This window comes from Fistularia commersonii, chromosome 28, assembly GCF_037954325.1.
Source record: "Fistularia commersonii isolate RoL2024-O1a breed Wild chromosome 28, RoL_Fcom_v1.0, whole genome shotgun sequence".
In the NCBI taxonomy this organism is placed as follows: Eukaryota; Metazoa; Chordata; class Actinopteri; order Syngnathiformes; family Fistulariidae; genus Fistularia; species Fistularia commersonii.
In genome coordinates this window covers 6,181,027-6,207,629 of record NC_141311.1, presented here as the reverse complement: position 1 = coordinate 6,207,629, position 26,603 = coordinate 6,181,027, and the positions used below count along the sequence as shown (strand labels likewise).

The 26,603-nt window shown below is 40.3% G+C and overlaps 1 long non-coding RNA gene across 1 annotated transcript; it reads left to right on the top strand.

The window, feature by feature from the left end:
• Nucleotides 1-881: 881 nt before the first annotated feature.
• On the top strand, nt 882-8,497 carry LOC147217346 (uncharacterized). Its single transcript, XR_015108940.1, has 3 exons — nt 882-930; nt 2,794-2,883; nt 8,448-8,497. It is a non-coding gene; the product is annotated as an uncharacterized LOC147217346 (long non-coding RNA).
• The last annotated feature ends 18,106 nt before the right edge of the window (nt 8,498-26,603 follow it).

The following is a 26,603-nucleotide window of genomic DNA, read 5'->3' as shown; positions in this document are numbered from 1 at the left end:
GTAATTGCTTTTTTTTCCCCCTGAAAATGTGCAGGAGGAACATTGAGTGAAACAGCTTTGTGTGCGGTAGAAGCAAGCTAGTAAAGTAACACCCATTAAAACCTAATTTGCTCCTTTAGGCAATTCATTAATATAGTGAATAGTAGAATCACACCAATATAGTCTGTCCTCACCTTAGGGCACCATCTCTATTCATCAAAACACACACACACACACACACACACACACACACACACACACACGCCTCTCTTTTTCACTAACATTAGTCACCATTGTGGAGCTAAGGAGCAGCCCTTGTGAGACAATAGACACACATGCGTGTCAGGTCCTACAGTCACCGCCAGCCACTGTGGATGGATCATTATTTATTATTTAAATTCTAAATGCGGTTTGATATTTATTTATAATTTTCTACTGTAATTTCCAGGAAGAGCCCTTTCTACTTGCCAGTGTATGACACGATGAGAGGGAAAACATTATGGCCTTTTCTTTTTATTCGATATTCGACTGTATTTAGTGCAGGTGATCACCTGAATGGCTTCCAGTCAGTTGGTGTGACTGAACTTTACACAATGACTGCAGTTCTGTTCTCCGCCAGCAGATGACCGATTCCTCATCTTCTCCCCAGTGGACGGACCGTTCTGTCTGGGTTCTCCATGAATTTCCCTTTCTTTTCATCACTCTCTGATGTCCAGCTGCTCCTGTCAACACCTTCTTACAGCAAGCAATTCATTGCAACATACTGGCAGCTGAGACCCCTGTGATGAACTTCAATCTGCCGTTTGCAGAGGGGGCTTCACCCTGAGTCGGGCTAATCAAGGGAAACACCCCCTTCCAAGAGGGAGGGCGTCTACAGACAGATTGAGCCCAAGTTACCCCGTAATTACCCTGCCACTGCCCCTCCGCTGCAAGCTGCTGCATCTGAACCCAGTAAGTAAAGGAACAGACACTTGGCTGATTACTTTTCAATCTGTTTAGCAGTGAACAACAACAACCAATGTGCTTTCATCGTGATGGAAAACGGCAACTTTTTTTTTTTTTTTTAAACCCCCCCTCTCCCCCCTGAAAACATTTTAAGGGTTTAGAGCACCGGGCATTTTGCTAGACTTCCTAAGGTAACGCAGAGCAAATGTCTCTTGCTGCAGGTTTCGATTATTTCCAACTTGGTACAGTCCCTCGGGGGAGGTTCTTGGGGCTTTCTGAATTTTATTAAAGCCTCTACAGCTGATTACTTGGAGTGAGGTGCACAGGTTGGCGCATTTTAGGAGTAGAGTGGAGGCCCGACAGGGTCATGTTTAACATGTCCACAGGCAATCAATTCACCTTAACCCCTCCTGGTACTCCAGCCCTCTCCACCTAAGCTGTCCTTAATAATCAGGCAATGGCGAATTACTGATAAGGCACTGGGGTTTCTGACCTATATATCCCCTTCTGTATGTATTGGAAAAATCCACCCTGAAATGAAATGTACATTTATAATGCATAGAAAAGGTGAAATTAAATAATCGCACATTGAACGACTGTGAAATTCACTTTGTTCCTTAGTTTGCTGTACACGGGGAAGCGGCTCGGTTTCAGCCGGACAGAGCCTGTGAGACACGCGAGGCACGAGCCGTGTATCAAGACCCTGATTGAAAATCACTAAGCCCAAAACATGTGTGTGCAAAAAGGCAGCTTTTGTATCATTACTTTGAAAAATAAATCATTCTTAGATAATCTATAATGTATTGACTGAGGTGAACAAAGCTGCAAAGTCTGGCAGATAAACACATTCTGTTTGCTTTGGCAGCCTTTCATTTTTAAGGAAGTGCCACGAATCCTCACAGCTGATAAAAACATCAGTCAGAGCTCTGAAAGCTCATCCCTCTCAAATGTACTCATCTGCTTATTTGGATGGGATTTTGTTTTAAAATCACATACATATTGAAACAGTGAAGTATTGTCAGGCTTATTTTCCTCTGGAAGTGTTCCATAGCCCAGTGGTTCCACTACATTTCTCTTATATGTCAGTGACCTCTTTGTAAGTTTTTACTTAACAAGCATGCAAAAGGTTCTACATTTGCCCTCATATGACAGTGACTAATTGCCCTGAGGATGTGAGCTGCTTGTTAGGCTAAGGGGGGATTCTCTTGCTCTCCAACCGGCTAAATTCATTATTTCTCCTTTTCAATTCACTCCACCTCATCTCATAAAGGTTAGAGTCTAGATATGATTTTCCCTCTAATTGTATGTTGCTAATTTTCCTGCGGAACCGGCCGCACTTGCAGCCCGTGATCACTGTATATGGTGACTGTTGGAGTCCAATTTAATGTAAAGAGAAATTTGACAAAACATCCATTAATAGAAGAGGCGGTAATGCTTTATTTCTTATTTCTGCAGTTATTCCACGAATGTCGGATTTTTGTGTGGCGTTGAAAAAAAAAAAGGCAAGTACTTTCATTGCGAAACTAAACTCTGAAACAGGAATAAACGGATATCACGACGCTCAATTTAGTTTTAATGCATTTTCCACCCCAAAAACTATAGTTACTGCAATTAGCATGTGGAAGGCAATTGTGAAAGTCTCAGTGTCCAAAAAGCAATTTTAGAATGAGAATATTGTAATCATAGTTTTGTCTTCTTCTTCTTACTCATCTTTTTCTTTTTCTTCCCTTTTTGGAAATACAATGTGATTTAGCAGCTACAAGTCACACATAAGAAGTTGGGTGAGATATTTATCAATGTCATCGAAAAAGCAGGAACAGTCATTCTCGGCATTTCAAATCCAAGCATCTAAAAAGTTTATTCTTACAGACTTGGCGTGTTTGTTTTGACCATCTCGGCCGCCCCACTTGATGTTTTGTGACCAGCTGCCTTCGCCTCCACCCTTCTCTACAGTTGGAGGTTTGTGTCTTTTTTGTTCTTTCGCTATGGTACCTGTGCAGCTGTCAGGGTCGCGGCTGTTTAGACAATTAAGAATGTGCGATGCGGGAAAGCGGGGGGTGGGAGAATCACTAAGAACATCAATCTGGCTGGACGTTGTTCTCTCACATTACCACCCTGCTGTTGTGGTATTTTTGCCCACTGTTTACACAGAGCACACAGAGGGGGTTCCTCCAATCAATGCCATTAGCTTTCTAATACCACTGATGCAGGACTAACAGTCCCTCATCCTGTAATGATCAGAATCGAGGTGTCCAGCATCACAGGAATTGTGTACACGTGCAGCATTTTGCATCGATCCGCTGTTCCACCTCTCCTTTGTGCTGGGATGCCGTCCGCTATCACAGTGGGTTCTGCGGATTCGTCCCTCCTCCTCTGGTTCTCGTCCGATGCAACAAAGCTTCTCAAATGCCTTCCCTTGTGTTCAGCACCGTTCCTGCCCCCCCGCCCCCGATCCCCCTCCCAACCTTTACCGCCCATGCCTGTCCCTGGACAGGTTTCAGCATATAAATTTGAAAATGATTTGTCCTGCCCTCTTAATAATAGATGAGAGAGCAGAGTCAGGGTCCCTTCAATAAACTCCATCCTCGCTTTAATTAGTGAACAAAAAAACTGAAGGCCTGCTGAGGACTTGGGCTTTGGCTCTGTGTTAGTAATTAAAACTGAAACCACCAAAAGGAGAGGAGAGGAGAAGGCTCTATTTTTAACGGGCAGGCTGTTTGGTGCCAAGTGCCGGTATAAGGTTCTGCAATAAAGAGTGATAATGAAGGTGTGAGACCTCTGGGGGCTGACTGGGCGCTCGCTACAATGGCTGCTCTCACACCAGACTGAAATACAGGGAGCAATTAGAGGAGGCAGTGCATCGACTGGCCACCAGAGATTAGTTAACACCTCAGGAGCTCTGCTTCAGGACAGGCACATGCTTGTTTTCTTTCTCCCTCTCTCTTTTGCCTTCCAGATAACGTGCGAAAGCCTTAATGACGAGATTTATTTGATTCAATTGTCGTCACGTACTGATAGCTTTTTAAGCGCTCTCGTCTTGGGTCATGTCATCGATGGGTCATTGATCTTTTCGAGATTTGCGGTTTTTCCTCCTTAAATTATTCACACATGTATAAAATCTGCTTCTGTCACAAGCTCCTTTTTTTTTCCCCCTCTGCACCGGCTTTTAAATGCTATGACAAGCGCTGCCTGAGTTGGAGGAGACCTTAAACCAAAGAACCAATCAAGAGGACATTGTTAATGGAGGCCACATATAAGCCGTTAAGCCAGTATATGCATAATGTTATTTAATTTGAGTCATAAAAAGCCAATTAACCCCCTCCCCCTTTCTTTCCCGCTCTCTCATTCTCTGTCTTTTTCTCTCTGTCAAATCACTATGAAAGTGTGTGCATGCGTGACAGAAATATCTGCCGCTTTTGAACTCTGCAAACTGCCTTTTTTTTTAAATCCATATTTAAAATCGCATTTTTAAGACCCCGACGTTCAGATGCGCATCCACTTCTATAAATAGGCCGATAAAGAAAAGGGTCGCTATTGAAATATTTGGGGGAGCCACAAAGGTTAGGGGCGCCGCGTGATCACAAGTTGTTTTTTTTTTTCTCCTGCCTTCTCATTCTCTGAATATAGGGATTTTGACAATATATTTGCTCCCAGGAAAATAGCAACAGTGGGTCGCAATATTGGATCTGTCAGGCTCAGGCCATTTAAATTTCAATGCAGTAAAGTGGGTGAAGCAGACACTGTTAAATATGATGCTTGAATGAAAATCTAAACCCTCCAATACCTCTAAGCAATGTAACTCAATGAGATGAATTAACTGTAAATTCCTCATTCTCTGTGTGAGTGTCTTCCAATTTAAAATCTCATTATTCATATAAGATCCTGAACAAGGTGACTCTTAGGATAGATCGAATAAGTGAAGATAATCTTACCGGACAGTTTTATGCAAATAGGGAATGTATTGAATCAACTATGAGGAGAATGGGGAATCAAATAAGCTAATAAAGTAGAGTTAGGATGAAAAACACCATGAATAATGTTTCCTCCCTATCTCAGCTCGGTGCTTACGCTGCTGCCTGTGAAGTTACAAAGTGTATTAATCCAAAGGATGCCATCATTTAATGTACTTTCTCTTTAGCATTTTGGGAGAGTATTAACAATCTAGTTCAATGAGATTTCCAGTAACAATGAATCAGCGAACTGCGTAATCTCCGCCGCTGCAATCTTTAAATCATCACAGTCCGACCATAGTGATATTTACCACAAAATCATTGAAAGGAAAGCAAAATGAAGCAGTGGAAAGCAGGTAATAACACCTCCTGTTATTAGTAGTTAGTTCCCGGGAAGACCCGAGACACAGAAACCACTAACCGTTGTTGGAGAGAACCATCAGACAAGGATTGATTACAGGCCATCCTATTCAGCGCTGCGCAGGTCTGCACAAGTTCATCCATAATTTATTTTATAAATAATGTAGCACTCATTACATGGAAAATATGAACTTTTGTTATGCTTTTTTTTGTTGCAGACATACTTATAAAGCTACCATAAGCAGCACTTTAATTTGTTCTCGAGCCCAAGGGTGAACACAAATGACAAATACAGTGATATAATTATATAACAGCATCACAGACAAAGCAGATAAAGGAACCCTGACAGGTCCGGACATGCTGTCGAGGTGGTTATACATTGTGTTTATTAACTTGCAGGATTAACCTTGTCTAGTTACTCTGCATTGGAAGTCAGATTTGTTTACTCTTTCACGTTCGGTCGTGCACCCGTAATCTCAAATTATTCCCTCGCACTATTGTAACTACAGTTCTGTCTTGACATTCATTGTAGTAAAATGATTCGCTCAACAGAGGAGAGTTTTACTGTGCTGACGTTCAGAGTTGAAGCAATTTGCTCCTCAGAGAATCCTTGGGAGAATTTTAATTTTATTTTATTTTTTTTGTATGTGTGTGAGTGGATTTGCAAGATTTACAGCAGAGACAGCTGCGTGTCAACAGTTCTGAGGCGACCGTAGACCCACCCATCATTCCACATTAGAACCCCTTTGAACATAAGTATATTTCACTCCGAGTCGGTGACATGTCTTGTGAATCTGTGGATGTGAAGTTAAACACATTTGAGCACAACAGTGCTTTGAGAAAGATAAGCGTTGAGGGATGAAGCTGGGAATTATGAGAAAAAAAAAAAAAAGAGGTCACAAAAATTCTGTGTAACATTTTTGTTGGACTTGAACTAATTTTCGGAGAATGGAAACACACATCAGCGGCTTTTATTGCTCCATCATGATCTCTTTTTTGTGTGAAGATTAGGATTGCATCAAATCCAATGCATGTTTAGCAAAGTGCATGGCTAAAAGGAACACTAATGCTTCCTTTGCAGCCTGGGAGAAAAGAAAGAAAAACATTGTTTTAGATAACCGCAGAAGTAGTTCCTCTTGTTAATATCACTGTGGCAAAGTTGTGGTTTTTCGAAATTCTGGAAGGTAACAGCGGGGAATGCTGCCGTATAAATCTCAAATGTTGTGATATTATTAAAGAGTTCCTGTGGCGAGCGAAAAAAAAAAAAATAGCACAACAAAAAACAATCTCCTCCTCCTCTGCCTCCTTCCTCCTCTCTGTGCGCCACACTGACCAAGTACATGAAAACAAGAGCAACCCTTTGGTTAGTCATCTGCATATTAAAAGACCTGAGACCCGAGGTATCACAGTCTGAACAGTTTTAACCCCAAATAGTAAATCAGACAGTTAGATAGCTAGACAGATAGACAGATAGACAGATAAACAGATAGACAGATAGATTAAAAGACAGAATGAATCTACTCACTCTAAACTACTGATATGGTTGCTGGCGCTCAATAATTGTTATAAAAAAAAAAACAAATTTAAGTCGTCAATTCGAGCGTAGAGACATAAACACCATGCCGAGTGTTTATGTCTGCCCTAAATTATTCCCTCCCATAAAACCAATCCAAGCAAAGCTGAATGTTATTTAACTTCCTCGCCGAAGCTGTGAATTTGGTACAATCAATCAACCCACATCTTCTTACTAAAATAGATGAGGTTTAATAAAACACTTTTTTTCTTAAGAGAGTCGTCTCCTGGCTGGCTGTCCTGTTTGACTTGATGGGTTATTAAAGACTTCTGTCAATAAAAGCGTGGTGAATGTTAATTTCTGAGCCGTCCATCGATAAATGACCGTGAAACCAGCGCAAATTAACCTCCAAATGTCATGGGAAATGCTTTCGCCCCATTGCTACTATGGCTGTTTCAGGTTAGAATAGCACGAAGATGTAAAATATACAGAATTGTATTTTGTAATTAATAGGATGTACAGTATGAATTCTTCTGTCCATCCATACATCCATCCATATATCCATCCATCAATCCTCCAATTCATCCGTGGCTGCTTTAAGAGTCCTGCTGATGGGTTCAGTTTAGTGACAACCAGCAGCCGTGATTGTTGAATGTCCCATTAGTCTTAATGGATCAGTGAGTTATTGCCTCTGTGATGTATTGCATTGTGGTAATATTGATATTAGTCATATTGTGCTGAAAGATAACTGATATATAATCATTCTATTTTTACACGTTATAAACACTCAACAGCCTGACACATCCCTGAAAATGATGCCAAAGTGACGGTTTAGAAAAAGAACGGGCACGGCTTTTTGAGGAAATACCCTTTTCTTTTTAATATTTCTACCTGAATGTATGCAAGAATCGAGGGATGTACAGTCACAACAGGAATAATGTTACGAGGTTGAAGAATTTTAGATTAGCTCAAGACAAATAATTAGAACTGATTATTTTCCCAAGGACTTTGTTTTTCATGGCTGCATTCAAAATGATTAAGCACCTCAACAGGTGAATCTTTCAATACAGAGGCCGTTCAGCATTTGTTGTCTGGAGCAGCACCCGCAGCAATCATATATCATTACATTCAATGGATTTCAATAGAAATTAGCATTTTTAGTAAAGTGCCATTTTTGTCTGTTCATTTTTTACTCAATCGGAGGGTCGTGAATTTGTATTTTATGTTTTTTTCATGGAACTCGTGGTTAGATTTATGTACTGTGCGACCACACAGTAAGGTGTGAGACAGTATTCATATTTGGGTGCCTTTTTATAACACAAAATTATCAATTCATAGTGTCTTAAGTGCTACCTTTTCTATTAATTTGTATTCATGAAAAAGATATTTGGTTTCACACAGAATTATTTATGCTCCGGGAGAATATTTAGGATGATAAAATCCATTAGAGCGGAGAAAAAAAACATATAAATGGGGTAGTTGCAAAAACTGTGGTTTTAATGCAACAAATTATTTGCCATTAACCTCACCTGTAATTGTATGGTAAGTAGGGTCTGTGTTAGTCTAATAACTTCCAACAGAAACCGGTAAGGTCAGGATCCGAGACAGTGATACTGTGACCCGCTATCCATTACACGTTCTACTTTTTGACATGCTACCACATAATAGAGCTTTTACATTGTGCATTTTTGATGTTTCAGCTGTTCCGGGCCTCGGGCTCCAACCACACAGCCGTGATGACAATGAGGAAAAGCAACCCCGATGTACGATGCTGGTCTGTCACGACAGGTCAGTCCCAAAGCTTATTCATCTGTTGGTGATACCGCTAAGTCCCACAACACAGGCTGACAAAAAGAAAAATACAAGTGTGTAAGTCCTGTAAGCGGCGTAAGTCTCCGCCGTTTCACTGCCAATATCAACGGAAATGTCAACCATGAGCATCTGTCAGCACCTTTTGTCAGATAATCACGAGAAGTGTGGTTTGTCATGGTTGAGTTAATAATGCTCACCTAAATCCCCCACTGGGCATCAAGTAAGGCAATACCGTTCTTTGATAAGCAGATACACTCTTTCCCTATAACGTGATTATCAGTTATATTTTATTCCAAAAAACATGATCAAAGGCTCTCACGTATCCTCGCTGAATCTTACGCCTCGGCTGAAGATGGGACACACGCATCCAAATATTCTCATTGTTTATTACGGCTTGACATTTGAAAAACAGCAAAGTGTACCTTTTTTGTATTTTAACGTCTGCGGTTGAGGACTATGAATGGGCCGAATGTGCAGCCTCTATAATGTGCTCTTCAGAGTCATATCCAAGGACTGAAGTAACCATTTATTTGCGGAGTGGAGGAGAGTCTGCAGCTATATTAAATTTATTTACATAAATTTCTCATAGGAATTTATACAATAGATGGTACAGAAGTGTGTTTTTCCCACCTTTTCTTATGAACTCTTGTTCATCGGGGTACAGTCTCTCTCTTTGGGGAAGTTATTAATTTGGTCAATACTGATATTTTCCCATTGGTATCTCGATAATGGGCTGAAGGAAAAATAATCTCAACTACATACTTGTTGGAGGTATAATGGACAGACAGATGAATAAACCGTTCTTTTAATCAAAGAACCCCGTACTGGTCTCAATGCAGATGATTCCCCCCATTTTTTAAATATCACACTAGCATTTTTCAGCGATGAAGAAATTATTTGATTTGTTTCATCAAGACCTGTCATTATTTATGCCATCTAAATACATCGTCGCTGTTCCTCATGGTTTTTACACATTTTCTCACATTCCAAAGTATCCTTACATATCATGCCAGAGTGCAACTTTCTGAAAAGTTGATTTCCTCTTTAAAAACTAATTTCCTCTTTAAAACATTTTACGCGCTTTAGCTTGTTTGCCATTTCTTTTCATTGCAGCTCAAACTAAACTCAACAATTGTGTTCTGAGGCTGTTAAGGCCATCAAGAGAGCAAAAAATGTGATATTTTCTAGGTTCATCAGGCACAATAAGAGACAAAAATAGGAAATAAATAAGAAATTACCTTATTCGAAATAACCGATTCTTCATTCCTTTGCTTTATTAATGTTTTTAGATTTTTAATTTGGCATCTCTTGTAGGCGTAGTAACCATATAAGCCTAGACACAAAATCAGATTAATTTTTATACAATGCTTTGTATTGTAGACATTTGGCTGTGTTTGTAGGGACATACAAAAAAAAACTTACAATAACGTAATCAATGAAACACACAATAGGACATGCAGAAAGAAATACTATAAGGTGTTTGGCATGTCAAGAGTCAAGATCCCAGATTTAATAAATAAGAAATAAACAAACCAGAGGACCACCAGGCTCACACACAGAATGTAATGTTTCAAGACAAAGTATTTTTCCTGCTGTGCTCACAGAGACACGAACCGAAGCAGGCTGACAGTTCATAAATCATCTCCCCTAAACATCCTTGTTAACATCTTAAACGTACACAATCATAAAAGGTGATGCCAGGGAATTTTGGACTTCCTTTCCCTGTAAATCAACGTAGTCTTGATTTGCAATTCCAAAATCTAGAACATAAATAGAGCTCCGCAGCTCCGCCGCAACAGCGCGAAGCCAACTAAAAAAACCTTGAATAGATTTTGAATTTTAAAAGCGAGATCAAATGAAAATCACACAAAGGCAGCAGAAAGTGGAATTGAAAGTGTGATACAGATGAGGGGGGCGTCGGGGGGTACGGATGAAAACAGGATTAGACTCCACAGGCCTGGTTCCCACAGATTGCCTGAAATGGGGAACAGATTTAAAGCAGGTATACTGTGTGGTGACAGGTTTGGGGTTTTTTGCACAGGCATTTCCCTTCCCCCTTTTTTCCAGCATGTCTTACACATTTAACTAGACCCATGTCAAAACCTGTTTACATGTCATGAAAAGAAGCGGAACATGTTCAAATCGGGTAAGCTATTGAAGGAGCAACTTGGATGATTTGACAGTTTGAGGCTCTTTAATATTGCCCACTTTAAGACGGCTGAAAGACACAACGCGCGTGTTTTGCTTTCGTAGTGCGATTATACGATTAAAAGAAACATATTAGTTGTGCGATGAGGGGGTAATTCCTGCTCTTGTCTCCATGTTTAATGCACGCACAGAACAAGCGTACAGACGCTTGGAGGCCATGTTGTTGCACCTTGGTTTTCTTCCACAAATCAAATACGGGCTGCGTGCTTAAGCGTTTCCCCATATGTCAGCAAGTTTTAGAGATTAAACTGTTTCATGTTTAATGGGATAAGGAGGAACATGAGCTTCAATCCAATCCTGGCCCAATTGAGTGTTTTTAATGCAATTTGTCAACTCCCTCTGCTAGTGGGATTTGTTCCATACTGTTAGATGTGGAGTCAATTACATAGTATCTCCGAAGAGTATTTTGCTTGAAAGATTGCTCATCTGGCAATATTAAAGCTACTTAGTATATATTTGGCCAGAGTGAAGGAAGTGTAGTTAACAGGTTTTTAAATTCCTCGTGCACAATTTACCGGAGTGATTTATCCGGTCGTTGTATCGGTGTGCATTAATATAGACATCGGCTTGCCAATGAATCAGATAGACTTATGACGCCTGATGCTCGGTGTTTTGCTGTCATTGAATCAGTTTGCCAAGGCCCTCCTGTTGTACAGCGTGACATCACACCGAGAGGCGTTCCTTATTCTGTCGTCCGGCCCATTAATATATCATTTATTAGAGACACCATGGAGCGCAACTGCAGCACTAATTGCAGCCTCGAAAATGATCATAAGACGTAACGTATCTCAAGCACATGCAATAAAAACTGAGCGTTATTATCTTGACGAAGGTGAAGATTTATTGCTGAGTGGCACTGTTTCATCTGGCTGTACCTAATAAACTGGCAAGGGACTGTTAGTGACACTAATAATGCAGACATAATTTCAAAAAAACAAGGGGCCATATAAAACATTCACTTAACTCCGTATACCATTCTGGAAATGCCCAATGTGATTAGTCCTAGTTTTGCTGCATTACAAATGACTCGCCGGTAAACCTTAACAAATATTCTCCCTTAAGGACCTTTTTTTAATGATTTCATATTCTTTTCCAATATTATTCCATCCACCTGCTGCGTGTGATCCTATTTTCCTCCCCCCCTCCCCGTTTTGTGATCATACATAATTTAGTCCCTGGCCACATCTAATAAATGATGTTGACATATGCTCTTGCGGAGAGCACTGCCTGGAAGTGTTGGTTGATAAGCGTCTTTGCATTTTCACTTGGATCCAATTTTGCCCTATCAGTACATGAGTGTGTGGCTCCGCTCACATGGTCCACTAGGCCTGGAGATGTCCCAGGGCTTCCGATTAGTGAAAACTGTTTGAGGGAGGGTGCGTGTGTGTGTGTGTGTGTGTGTGTGTGTGTGTGTGTGTGTGTGTGTGTGTGTGTGTGTGTGTGTGCCTGTGCGTGCAAAATGCAAATTTGTCACCAATAGTATGTTTTTAAAGGATCTGATTTATTTTACCCTTGACCTGCAAAGGTTTATATAGATCATGTATTTGTGTATTTACTTCACTTTTTTACTGCTCGTCTTCAATCCATGGAACAACTTTGATGGCTTTTCTGTTGAAAGGTTGATCGTGTTCATTGGAGTACGACATGAAAACCTTTGTTTTTTTTTTTTCTTTCCATGCGTCTTGAGGGGATGAAAAAAGGGGCCTGGTTCATGACTGAGATTCACACCCGCAAAGCTGCGAGCACGCGGCGCCCACTGAGCCGACAGAATGTGGGGATGGATTAAAAATTGAAATTGCTTTTAGCGCTTATATCCAAATATTTGTCCATTCCATTCTCAGAATAAAATGAATTCCTACAGTTCCAACTCAACCCTACCCGCCTCCCCTCTCTCTCTTACTCACACACACAGACACACGCAGACACACATGCACACACACACACACACACACACACACTCACATGCACGCCTCCTCTCCTCCCTTTTCTCCAGCCCAAAGCATTACCAGCAAGAATCAATTCGATCAATTCCCCTCTACCAATTGTTTGTTGTTTTTTCTCCTGCTGACCACACCTCAAGGATTAATATTTGATTAGCCTTTAGGAGAGGTGGAAAGTACTTATTAACCTTATTTGTCAATCTGTCAGTGCCACGGTGTGGATTGTGCCTTGCGGCAGGGAGCGCGGGGCCAGGGGGGGAGGGGATCACTTCAGGGAATATCCTGTCTTCCAATGACTGCTCTCCTCTGGATGTTTCATCATAATTATCCGTTTTAGGCTGCTTCCACAAGCATGACATTCATCCCTGCATTTTGAATACATTTGTTAATTGTTAATATGATACGTTGTCCCAAAATAATGTAACGGTGTTGCTTTTTAGCTGCCGTTTCCTCATGCGGTCGGGCTAATTATGTCAAATTCTTTTCACAATGATGCGTTTGAGGTAACTAATTCTATTCATAATCATTGTGTGTAAACAGAAAAAATGGAGTGTATTGCCATCCAGGTCATTTTCATTACAGTCCATGAAGACGAAGCATTTACTCATTTTGAAATTGACGAGTTAACTTCCACACTGTAAGCGGGCCTTTTTTTCATTAGTAATTTTAATTAAGTCTTCTGCACAACACAGAAATTGACTTTATGTATAATTGTTCATTATATGTCTTGTTTTCTACAATGGGGAAATTAAGGAGCCTCAAATGGATGAATCTGAGACATGATTAGTCTTGTTCTTCCCAAATGTATCATTTTTTTTTAATGCCTTAGTGTGAGTTTAGCCACAAAGTGAAACTGCTACTTGCTATATGAAAACATTTAATGAATTGCCAATTCCATTGTCAGATCAGGATAACAGATATTCTTTGGGGAAATTCAAATAAGAAGTACGTTGTTGTTTTTTAACCACTGCACATCGCAGTGAGTCAATCACACATATCGGATGTCTTATAGACATTACATATCTTCTTTTCTACCTTTGAAAGCAGAACCCCTCTCATGTGTGAGTCGCCGAAACGCGTGGTAACCGTCGGCCGTTGCTTGCGAACGCTTGCGTCAGGTCGGGTCCGACCCTTGGTGCCCTGCAGACGGTTTCCGGTTTGAATCCGGCGGTTTCTAGATGATAACACCTTTCGGCACTCATCGGAGGCCTCCCAGATCCATCTCCTCAACCCCTGTGTTATCTGTGATCATACACCCCCGCGCTATTGAGCTTAGTCAAAGACCATCCCATGGTTTGCAGTGTTAATTACAGATCCTTTGATGTGATAGAACACGGCCCTGTAGAGATTGATTACTCTTTGAGCTAAGTTGTCTTCCAATTACTTAGACAATTAGCCAACTAATTAAAATACTTACCCTGTGCATTGAAAAAGGAAGAGGAGGACTGCTGTGAGAATCTCCCTTGATATATGAGCTGCCAGGGATTCTCGGTGTGTCTCGGCTGAGGAGACGAGGGCCTGTTGTGCTGACTGTCAGTTCGGGAGACGGGCCCAAACCGCTACGCTGCAACCTACTATAAAAAAAAAAAAAAAAAAAAAATTAAAAAAGAAAAAGGAAATATAGAAAGTATGTGGTAAAGGAATTTTAATCATAAGATTGATATTTTTTTTGCAATTAAAATTTTCTTTAATTTTCTCAAGAGCTTTGAATTATAATGGCAAGATGCTGAAGGTGGAAAAAACTGTCAGATAATGACAAGTTAAAGTCACCAGTGCTCGTCGGCTGTTAGGATGAAAAGTGCTGGACTCTTTCTGTTAGAGGTCTGCGGAGGAATATGATTTCCTGATAAAAGAAGAGTGTTTTGAGACTCAGAATCCCAGCACCCTTAAATTCAAGAATTTAATAGCAAGCAATTACTGTTCTTTTATTCTCATCAAAACATTGAATAGGATGCTAATTTATTTGCAAGCAGTAGCTTGATGGGGAATTATTCAAATAATTTTTGTCCTTTTTTTAATTTGATTTGATTTTGTAAATTCTTTCATCAGAGGAATGGGCATGTGATCATTTGTACAAGATCCAAATTTAGATTCATTTATTGCCAAATGATCCCATAGTACTATGAATTTAACAACCATTAAGGCTCTCTTGATTTTAAAGTTCACATATCCAATGTATTTGATACATAAAAACTGACTGGAATTTGGTTGTGTGAATTTGGTTATTTCAGTTAAAATCAACACATTTGACTAAAATAAATCCAGTCATAGTTCAGCTATTTGTAACTTGCGGCAACTGTTGCTTTTTTTTAAACTAGATTCATTGGAACAAGACGGATGACAATAATACATTTTGTAATAGATTGCTAAAATTCTATTTTGACCAGTCATGATGTTTTGTTAATGGCTGGCTGAACGTCTCTGAAGCCACGATGTATGCGATTAATTTGACTTTGCACGCCCACATTTGAATGGAACCAAAACTTTTTTCCCCTTTGTATGCTGCCTCTGACTAAAGCAGTCACACTCATTGTCATGTCCCTTTAACCCCAGCTGGGCAACTCCATTATTCCTCCTCCATTATAATGTAAATGTTGTGTTATCAGTGCAAGGGACAAATATGCAGGGGACAATGGGATGTAGACATGCATTCAATTTATGCATCCATAATTGCTTTTGATGATGTAGATAATTATGTTGCACTCCGGAGCGTTTTTCACAAGGCAAATTACAGAAAAAGCCATATAACCTGGTAGACCATGTAAAATACTATCACAACAACATACTCAAGATTTCTGGCTTTAATTCATCTCCATCGGGTTTTCGAATCACTTATCTGCTCAAAACATGGATCTGTCAGATTTCACTGACAACTACACTAACAACAAATATGATGATAAGAATTGAGTGTTATCCCTCAAAAATAAGAGGATTTTTATTTGAGGAACCACTTTTATGTCAAATTTAACACTGAAATAAAGTCATCATTCATTTATAACCACTGGTTTTCAAAACCAGGCCATAATTTATAACAACGCTTACTGACCTTAAATCAGCAGAATTATATTCATCTCTTTTGCTGCATGGAATGTATTAAAGGAAATGAAAGACCTTTTGAATTTGGGGGGTGGGGGGGATGTAGCCCAAGCTCAATCCATTTCTGTAATGTAGGCACTCGACATTACATTAAAAAAAAAAAAAACAATCACCTTTCACAAAATATGAGCAAACTGGGTTTAGATAACCAACAGTTATTCAAAATTATTAAAAGTGAAAGTGTTTTCTAGTTTTCAAAAGAATAGACGATTTGCGTTAGCCGAACTCCGGCAGCCACAGGCAGCGATGTAATCAGAATTTATTTATTTACCGAAAGAGGCCAAAATCAAAGTCACTCCAACTGTGTATTTTTTCATTTTGCTTCACTCTGAGCTGCAAAGCGCCCCGGGCCTGCTGAAAGTCCTGGTGTGACAAAGCCCAGAGAACCGCTTAATTTACAAAAAGCAGAGAGGCAATCCGGAGAACCCTGTACAGGATACTCTCCTTTCCCTCAATGTGCCTCAAGACCCTGCCAGCGAAGACCACAAACAGAGACCCTCAGGAAACTTGTGAGGATGAAGAGATGGTCCACATTTTCACAACCTGTACACAATCTGCATAGAATCAAAGATTCGCGTGGCTCGGAGGCCCCCGGACCAGCACACAAGCTCAAGAACACGATCCGGCCAACCTTTTTAAAATCAGAAACCGCTCGATTCACCCGCAAGTCCAAAGGTGCTGCTCTTGACCTCCATGTAACACTGAGGATTCGTGTAAGAGCAGCTCCAAAATACCCAGAACCTTTTAGCCTCTCTGGACAGTTCTCTTCCTAAACCAAGGCCTTGAACACAGAGGAGCTTTTGGATTACGTCAATGACCTCAATCAAAGATCTGGGCAATTTGGGTTTTGTCTGGGGCTTCCAGCACAACCTTCTCCACAGAGAGCAAATAACAAGGCTTAGGACACTTTCTTTCTCTGCCTGATGATGTCCCCAATTGAGGTCAAAAGTTCTCCTCTGCTGCTGTAAACAGCCTGGGCCGAGCCCCGCTTCTCTCTCCGAAGTGACCTGACAGTTCACTGGTAAGTCTTGGAGGCCACCCAAATATCTGTCCTCATGGCCTCACCAAAGTCCCCCCACACCCATCCAGTTTCCATCTTGGAAAAAATCTTTGAGATTGTACAGCTGATATTCAAATTGGTGCTGTTAAAATGTTAAAATCACTTTCAAGAGGAAAATAGACATAACCCTCTTACTATTTTCAGCATGTAAAGTGACTAACATAATCATCATATCAGTTCGTAATTTTAACTCAAAAGACCTCCCAAGCACTAATGTCTCCAATACAAAATGCTGTGTTTTTTTTTCGGCATTTCTTTCACCCCTCTGACAGCTTTGCACTTCCAGAGGTGTGTATGATTGAAGTTGTACGGGCAGGTTGGATCAAAACACCTCCAGCGATTAGGAGGTCAGGAAGTCTGGAAGATCAAACTCTCCAGCCTCATACTCTAATCACAGGGTATATAGAACAATCTTAGCTCCACTTAACCTGTGCCGGGGCCTTGATATGGCTTGGCATGCTCTGTCTCTATTAATCAATCAGCTGGAGGTCTTATGGGATGCAAATGTGTGGAAGAACTGAAGGTCACATTTCTCTGTTTGTATATTATATTTTTCTTTTGTTTTAACCGCTTACATTTTTTTTACACTTTTGCCTCCCCACCCCTATTTAATCATGATTGAATGCGGAAATATATAGCTTTTATAACGGCACATGAATCCACTGAATGTGCGGGCAGAATGATGTCTCAGCGCAGAAGGACATTGTCAATGAAAATCATTCTCTTGTCTTTTTCTGTCAACCCCCCTCCTTTTTGGGGGGGTTCTCACCGGAGAAGTGTAGAATGATGATCCTGACAACATAATTTAAGGACCAGAACAAACACGGCCCCTTTGTTTTCTGGTGACAGCTGTTTCTGCACACTAATATAGACTTAACTGGTTAGGGATATGATAAGTATATAAGTGTTGAAAATAATTTGCCTCCGTTGACAGATGAGAATGAAAGGGTCTAACAGTGTCTTAAAATTGCTATGATACAAATAGATGTTTTTCTTTCCATCTAAATCAGAAATTAAGCAACATCCTTGCCCAATGAGGGATTGTGGGGAAAAGCTTATCATTTAGGATTCAATTTGTTTTTAAAGGAGGTTATTAGTCATAACTTGGAGTCCTCACTGTTTGTTATGAGCCAAGTAACAGTGAAGCATGTGAACTCCCGTATTACATCGCATTTGAATGCATTTTCGATTTGGATTCATTCGTTTTTCTGTACGGATGAGCTTTAAGGGCAGTGAGACATGGATGACGGCAGACAGACAGTCTCAGGCTAATGGTTTTCACCTGTTTCCAGTTTTTGCGACGAGATACGGCTGAAAAGCCGTAGTATCAATGCGGTGTCGTGATATAAAACTGAATGTCGGGTTTTGACTGGAGATTTTTTTGAGCATTCAATTACTGTATTTATGTATCGGAGGGACTGATAGCATCACACACCCCTATCTTCCTTGCACTATCGCTGTCAAAAGGGAACGTATCATCAGGTTAGTCGCAAAAAAAAAGATTAACAAATATAACAGCCAGTAGCTTTACTACAGGGTTGGCTGTGGCTAAGTTGGTAGAGCAGCCGTGGCTCCAATCAGAAAGTTGGCGGTCTTGCATGGCAGTTCTGCCGCCAGGGATGTCTTTGTGTGTGTGTGTGTGTGTGTGTGTGTGTGTGTGTGTGTGTGTGCGTGTGTGTGTGTGTGTGTGTGTGTGTGTGTGCGTGCGTGCGCACTCATGTGAGACAGTGAATGCGTGAATACATTCCTGTGTAAAATGCTTTGAAACTTCAAGGTGTGAAAGAACTCTATAGGTTGAGACCATTTACTGTTAGGTCTCATTAGATGTTTTTTGTGTTGACTGTTATCATCGTGTGTGTGTGTGTGTGTGTGTGTGTTTCGCTGATCGAACACTGTGACTCATTGGTCTTTTTTCAACTCCCTGTTAATGTTTGTCTGAATGAAATTCAACGTAGGCACTACGTTTGCACAGACTCTTTCTTCGTTTTTATTACACCAACCAAGTCAGCTAATGGCGAAGATGGATGTTTTGTGAGCATAGATTTGTATGAAGTCTTCACATTTTATAGGAATGAATGGCTTCTCATGTTAGATTCAATTTTACATCTATACCGTTTTGATGAGTGTCTCTTGAAGGAGACGGATGTTAAATGACAGGAAAGCAGTAAATCTAGGGATCTTATGAATATCCTTTCTTTTCTATCAATACCCCATAAATCCTTAAATAGTGGTACTTCAGGACATTCCCAGTGCTTTTTTTCCCAATGCTGGCTTTATAACTCTTGCTGGAGTAAATGATCTAAGTAGTTCCTCCACTGTTCATCTCATCTTTGATCGTGACAATAGATAAAAAGCAAGAAAAAGCACTGGAAAGGTGACATGTTTGGAGTGGTGAATTGTGCCTAATGATATCAGGTGAGGTTGAATTTTTTAAAGCTTTTCGTGCCATTAAACATGACAGTTTTGCCTGGGCAATGTCTTGTTTTCCACATTTGCCTCGCTAAAGTGTGGATGTAATGACGCTACAGAAGGTCAGTTTTATAGTGAAAGACGGCATACGTTCCACTATGCATTCTGAATCTGTGGGCCACTTCTCTGAGGCCATGTAATGTTCCTCCCTGCTGCTGTACACACTTGCATGGAATGGCTTGCATCGAATGGCTGCTCCATCTTCTGAGGCTGACTGGGCTGCTTATGAGAAGAACATAAACTACCACGCAATATCCCATTGTCTCCGGCCACTTATTTCCTCTCATTGTTAGAGGTTATTTTGCCCTTATGAGGGGCAGAAGGTTTTCAGTGTCAGTAGCAGGTGATTAATGACTTGCTGTGGCTCCCTCCTGGTGAAAAGTGCACACTCAGTCTAGACTCCAGACTAAGATTTCCCCCCTCCTTCCACCTTCTTACCAAGGAGACATCCATATAGCAGTGTAGGATATTTAAATCAAATTCCGGTCCTTTGAGAACATATCTTGAACATTTACCTCCTGATTTCAAAGCCACTTATTGGAAATGGGTCTAATCAGCATGTATCTAATCAGTGAGACAAATGGAGAAAACATTGTGTTTAGAATTAAAAAGTGTACTAAAAATTGATTCCTTTAACATGTGATCTATGGTTTATTCCCTGAAGGTGTTTGGCATTACATGTATCATGAGGCAGAATGGCTAATATTGGTTGGGAGCATTGCTTCCTGTCAGAAATGTAAAAAAAAAAAGGAAAAATGATTTATATGCACTCTGAAAATGAGACATCCATTCCTCCATGGTTAGAACCTTCAACAATCCCTCAAATATCTTTGCATTCAGAGCAAAGTCCAAAGAAAAATAATATATATATGTGTATAATGAAAGCAGTCCACCTTTCATATGAGGTATATTGCTAAACAGGAACAAACTAATGAATGCATTTGTCGCAGGGATGTTTCGCAGGGATGACATTTTTTCCTGGTATGGAACCCATGCAGGGAACCACCTTTGTTTCCTGACCTATACCATCAAGCACTATTCTTGTTTCCAAATCCCTCAGAGTGAAAGAAACAACCAGACTCTGCTGGGGCCTATATGACTCAAATTATATAATTTGTCCAATTTGCTATTGTTTCATCCATGTCAGGATAATTTGCTTTGGGTTTCTCTGTAATGTCTTGGGTTTTGCCTACCCCTCCTGAGAGACCTGCTGTACAGTGTGTGCCCTAGATAGACTGTTTATCAAGTGCCCTGTGTTCTGTCAAGTTGACTTTCCAACCATGATGCACAGATAAAATGTACAGCTTCATTTCACTGTAATTCTCAGGGGGAATAAGCCCGTGGCCACGGCAGAAGCATGTTTACCTGGGGTATTAATTGGGTCAGAGTTAAAAGCAAAGCCTGGTAAAGATAAAGGCGAGACAGTCATCATTACTCAACTCCTACTGTATAATGACAGCTTCATTTCTCCCTCAGTAGCCATCCCACTCCTAATTAATCTCATCATCTTCTAACAGTTGGACAATCAGCAGCCAAACAGATTTAACATATGTTGTCATCACCACTACATCTCTGAAGCCATTTCTCCCGTAAAGTGGAAACTAGATCTGTCATTTTACTTCCTCGGCAGGCCGGCCGGCCCGTGCGGATCGAAGCGTGAACTCTTTAGAACAGTTGGGGTTATTTGTTCCCAAGCTCGTACAACACATTTGTTTTTTATATACCGATCCCTCTCATATTAATCAAAATCTATTTTTAGAGCAAAATTGATTTTGTAGATGACTTGGCATTTTATTTTCACGCTTTAGATAAAGCTTGAAGCTTCACAATCAGTGTCAGATTTTGTCATGTAGCGGCTATGGACTCATTAATCAATGTGTGAAAGCGGCCAATTTCTGCCTCCTGGGTTCACTGACCACAGACAGTAGTGACCACCGAACGAACGCATCGGACTCACCAACGGCCCTGTCTGGTTCCTCCAAATCGTGTGACTGCCTATCCGATGATGGCTGCGGCTAATTCGCTGGAAAAGAGAACCTAGACGTTGCCATTAATGATACTGAGGTGTTGAAATATCATCTTCTGCCACTTCTTTTCCAGGCACGGTGTCATGCCTCTCCAATTAATGGCAATTAATGTGTATCTGTGCACTATATCTTGTTCTATCATTTGACTGCATGTGCTTAATCCTTATCATAATTGGAGTTGCACACTGCCACTGGGCCGGCCATGTCTCATACCAAATTAGGCTTAAAATTGTTTACTGAAGTTTAGATGCCGATTTAGCGATGACTCTGGTATCACAGAAACCAATTACACGACTGTATTAAAGATTCAGAATGGGGGAAAAAAGATGTGTGACATTTGGCGAGGCTTTCTGTTTTATTTCTAGTTTTTGTTTGTTGGTTTTATGGATGATGATGATGATGTGTGAGTCCAAGTCCGAGCAGCCCTGTCTCCATCATTCCATTCAGCAATGAAAATAAAAATAGTCTTCCCCCCTCCTCCTCCCCTTTTCTGAAAGGGTGGGTGGTTAAAGCATTATTTCTACTTATGATGTAACAATACTGTTTTTATACATATGGCACACTAGGACGTTTTAAGGGCTCAGAGGAGTCTAGACAGCACTGATTGTCATTACCCAAGTTCAAGGTTAATGCGGTAATTAAATCAATCATCGCATACTGTGTTTCACGCTTTTCTGCAGCCATGTTATTGGAAGCACATCGCCACGTTACAGGGATACATGCACAAGATGACATTTTTTTTCCTTAATTTGTTGCTGTTTTTTTTTGTATTTTCTGTGAATGAGAGGTTGCAGGCTGAGGTCTGGCCAAGTCAGTTTTTATTTTTCAAAGCCCAAATTTACTGATCTTTGTTTTCCTCACTGGTCTTTGCAATTTATGCAAGGTACAACAGCCTTTGCCTTCAAATCCAAGGCTTTAGTAAGGGGAAGAAATTCTTAACAGAGAGATTAAAAAGAAAACTGGCCAAAGGGGAATCTCTGTCCCAGAAGTTGACTTAATACCACTAATATGATGGGTGTGCAGGTCCCAGTACTGAGTACTTCACTCACTGTCAACAGCGTTGACACACCAGCGTTGTCACACCAATCAAATCCTTAAGTACCTAAACTAAATCTTTTGAAGAAATTCATACAATAAGGGAAAACTGGATTTTTAGAATTGTATGCAAGGGCGTGTGAATAAATCTGCAATTTACTGTATTTTTATGAGCACAAAGCATGCCAAACTAAAACGCGCAGTTTCAGTTATGTGCGCCATTACTGTATTTAACACACACATAAGGAGCACCCGATTATAGGGCGCGGGTTTTATATACAATCCACGCCCACACTTCTCCCTATAACATCTCATAGTAGTCGTCCATGTTAGTGATGTGGCTGTGGCTGGATGTGTTTGTCGGCGATGTGTTTGCTGCATTAGGAGCGGAGGATAGCCGGCTTTTCATTATAATCTGCTGGAAGTTGCTGCGCTACCGTAGTCCTGGTCCGAATGGAAAAATGGCACCGTTTCATGAAATGAAAGCACCAAGACTGACCTCCTTGGAAATGTTCAATTTTAATTTCTTCTGCTAGCTTTACTGCTTTTAGTCGAATGGTGACCGTTGAAACGCTTCTCCCACTCGTTCTTTGCTCGATGATCCACTGCTTGAGTCTTTCCTCCAACTCGGGCCACCTCACTTTATGTCCGCGGAAACTCAGCTGCGTCTTCTTGACCTGTCGGAGCTCGTTTGCTTGCTTCCTCCACTTGCGAACCATCAATTCATTAACCTTAAATTATCTCACGGCTGCTCGATTTCCATGTTGCTCCTTTGAAGAAAATCGAAGACTTTTTTGTGCACCTTATAGTCTCAAAGATACGGCATGACATTACTTTCAATAGTTACACTGTTGGTTCAAGCATGGGCAAATATAAGGAAAGTGACTTGTCTATAATCCATTCATGGCACTTTCATAATTTTGGCCTTATATTATAAAGTCCAGTGGATATGAGTGCGTGTGCAGAATATTTTCGCCAGTCTCCATTAATGGTGTAAGAGTCTCACAGGGCGCCGCTGCCATGTGTGAGTCCAACAGTTGGTCTTCAAACACTCTTGCAGGTATTTGTGGAAGGTATTTCTCTTGCAGTGTGGTCTCTGCGGAAGCCTATTGGCAGACACAGTTTGCTCTGTTAATTAAATTTTGTCTCCTCAGCAAATGAGGTCATATTCCACCATTGGTGTAACATCTCTCTCATGTACAACAAAGGGAATGCAGACAGTGCAGGAATCTTTACTGGAACAATCAAGTATATCATTGTTTGTCTGTGGATCAATATTTTTGAGGAGTATCGCCATGGTGAAATTTGATGTCACTACTTGTGGTTTTTATTGCTTCAATTTTACAGACAGTTGGGATTAATGTCGGTCTCTATAGCTTCCAAGAACAAATGGGCAATAATGTTCCTTTTCCATTATTCTCAGGCTATACAGAAGGAAATCATTTGCTCATAACGCAGCTTGCGGTGTTGTTAAGACTGTAACTGTGCATCATTTAAGATGTCGTTCATCATGATTCATGTCATACTGACTCACTTAGAGATGATCTCTGGGGTGGCTGTTTGTGCCAAAATGATTTTTTCTGGGTTATAAATAAGTATATATTTTATCTTATCAAACATTTCTTCAAGATGAATTGGATTGTGAATGGCACGTGCCTCGCAGACCGTGTTTAAAAAGCGAATGTGAGAGACAAGTGAGGTTAAAAGAGGACACTCCGCTTATCTGTTTACACAGACACGTGCTATCATATCTAAACTCCACTTAAAACGACCGGAAAAAAAAATAAATAAACTGCTTTTGAACGAAGAATTTATTTTTCTTAATTGGAAATGCTCACTTCCATTTGAATGACTTTGGCTGTGAAGATAAGTTAAGGAAAAGTGGCCACCCAATTAAACAGCCAGGGAAATTTCCATTTTGATGTCCCTTTTCTTCCTTTAGTCCTGTCTCTTTTGTTAAGAAACACTCAAGCTGAAATGAAATCAAAAGGTTTTTATTTACCTGTTCTTCACACAAATGTGCCCCCCTGTCCTACAGAGATATGACAGTGTAATAGTCTTAAAAAACCATTTTGTGTTTGTCTGACTGTTTTAATTACTTCAAAATCCAGCATGACCAAAACTATTTGAGACTTTCTCGGAGCGAAGTGGTCCCATAAATACGAACAAAATGAAATTTACAGTGATTTTTGGTGTTGAAATTAGATAGAACATTGCATTTAGTATTTTAAGTGACAAAGATAATTATTGACAGATCGAGGAAAATAGTATAGTAGTACTTGAAAGTACAAACTTTAGCGACGTCTATTTAACAAACAGGATGTTTTATCGGGGATATAAAACGTAGAATGGTATCCATAAACTTTAGATTTCACTCCTTTTACCAATAATCATAGTTGGGACTAAGTGACAAAAAGTTAAGTCGTGCAAAGTTCTGTTATGTTCATTTGTGCAGCACTTTGAACGGCCGACAATGCGAGCCACTTTGGACAATAAAAAATACAAAGACAAATTTTCTCGTGCTCATTTCCAGCCGTCTGACGGTAGTGGTGTCATCTCCCGTCATTATTTCTAAATGTTGTCTCTCCCCCGGTGTAATGTGAATACGCGGAGCGGTGCAAGCATGGGAATTTATTTCATATGACAAATGTGCCGCAGGGTCCGCTGCAAATTTTTCCCAATTTTCCTTGCCGGGAAATAGCCAAAAAACAACCAGAACAGAAAATACTCTGTTGTCTAATTTCATCTAGCAAAAAGTAGACATTTGCGTTTGACTTGCATAACATTTAAAAACCCATCATGATAATGAATTTTATTAGTGATAGCTTCCCCGTCTGCGGAAGGGAGCAAGTTGAACCCAAAGTCGATGTGATGCTGGCAGGAGAGTTAGACCCACATCTGTGACACGACTATTGAGGTCGTTCTTGTGTGTTCAGGGTCCGTCCTGAACAACAAGATGTATATCTTCTGGCAGTGACATCGGTTGAAAACAAAGGATTTAACGGTCAGAGGTATATTTATGGAGACAGAAGTCCATTGAGATTGATGTCCCCTTTGAAACAAATTCCCACCGAACAAATGTCTTTAGATAGTGGGTAGTTAATGGCAAGTCCACAAAAGAAATTCTTATACATTTATCTTTCATTCAAGACCGGTCTTTCAAGGTTTGTCTTAAAAAGTTTGGCGACCGTATCATTTTTGAACCTGGTCAAATGGTGTGAGCTGAGTCTCTCACCTCAGTCATAAGCCTGTATTTAAGAGGAGAGGCTCACTGTCCTCCGTCGCCTTGATTTATCTGCAGCACCAGTGGCCAAGGGAAGTTCATTAATATGTATTTACATAACAATGTGCCCCATAGGAGACTGGCGATGCATATGTGACTGGTGTTGTGGCATTGAAGGGCTGCATTATGAAACAACAAAGGACCTGACAGGGGCTAAGCATACAATACAAACTGGGCAAGACACTGACTATTAAATGCAAGTGAACAAAAGCACAAAATCATCATTTGCTGCAGAGCAACATTATTATCTTTCCCTTGAACTCATCATCCCTTGTCACTGAATATATTGTTTTTAATCATTTCAAAAATAAATAAATAATCCTAATAATAACAATCTTATTGTTTTGACTCGCATGGCAGTAAGAAAAGGGCCCTCCTCTGTTCAGCATCCAACCTCGAAATGCAGAAAGAGAAAATTATCTTGTTCTGTTCCGAGATTCTGGCAAATGAAAACCTATTTAAAGAGAATGAGTAGGCCGATATTTGGCTGGTATATAATTCCAATTCTATGAAGAACAAGGTGAGAATATAATATGATGTAAAATATAATAAAATTATTTTGTGAATACATTCAGTTAAGAGTTAAATTAAAACCACACTGAGTTACGCAGTTATCACTTTGATTTGTGGTGGGTGGGTTTTTCATCTGAGACAACAGCAGCCGTTCTGAAAGCAAAAGAAAGAAATCTTAAACAAACGAAGAAAACCCACAGGCAAATGATAATAATATAAAGAGCATGTGAAATCATTGAGAAATTCAGGATTATTATTTGCTGTGCCCCTGGTCCAACCGTGGAGAAGTTTTGAAAGGTGTCTGTTGCTGCAGCAGCTCATGGGACAGAGTCCATGATTTCCGTAATCATGTGAAACATGGGAGGATTTTCCACATCCCATAACCTGCGATGTCATTCTGATGTGCCCCTGCA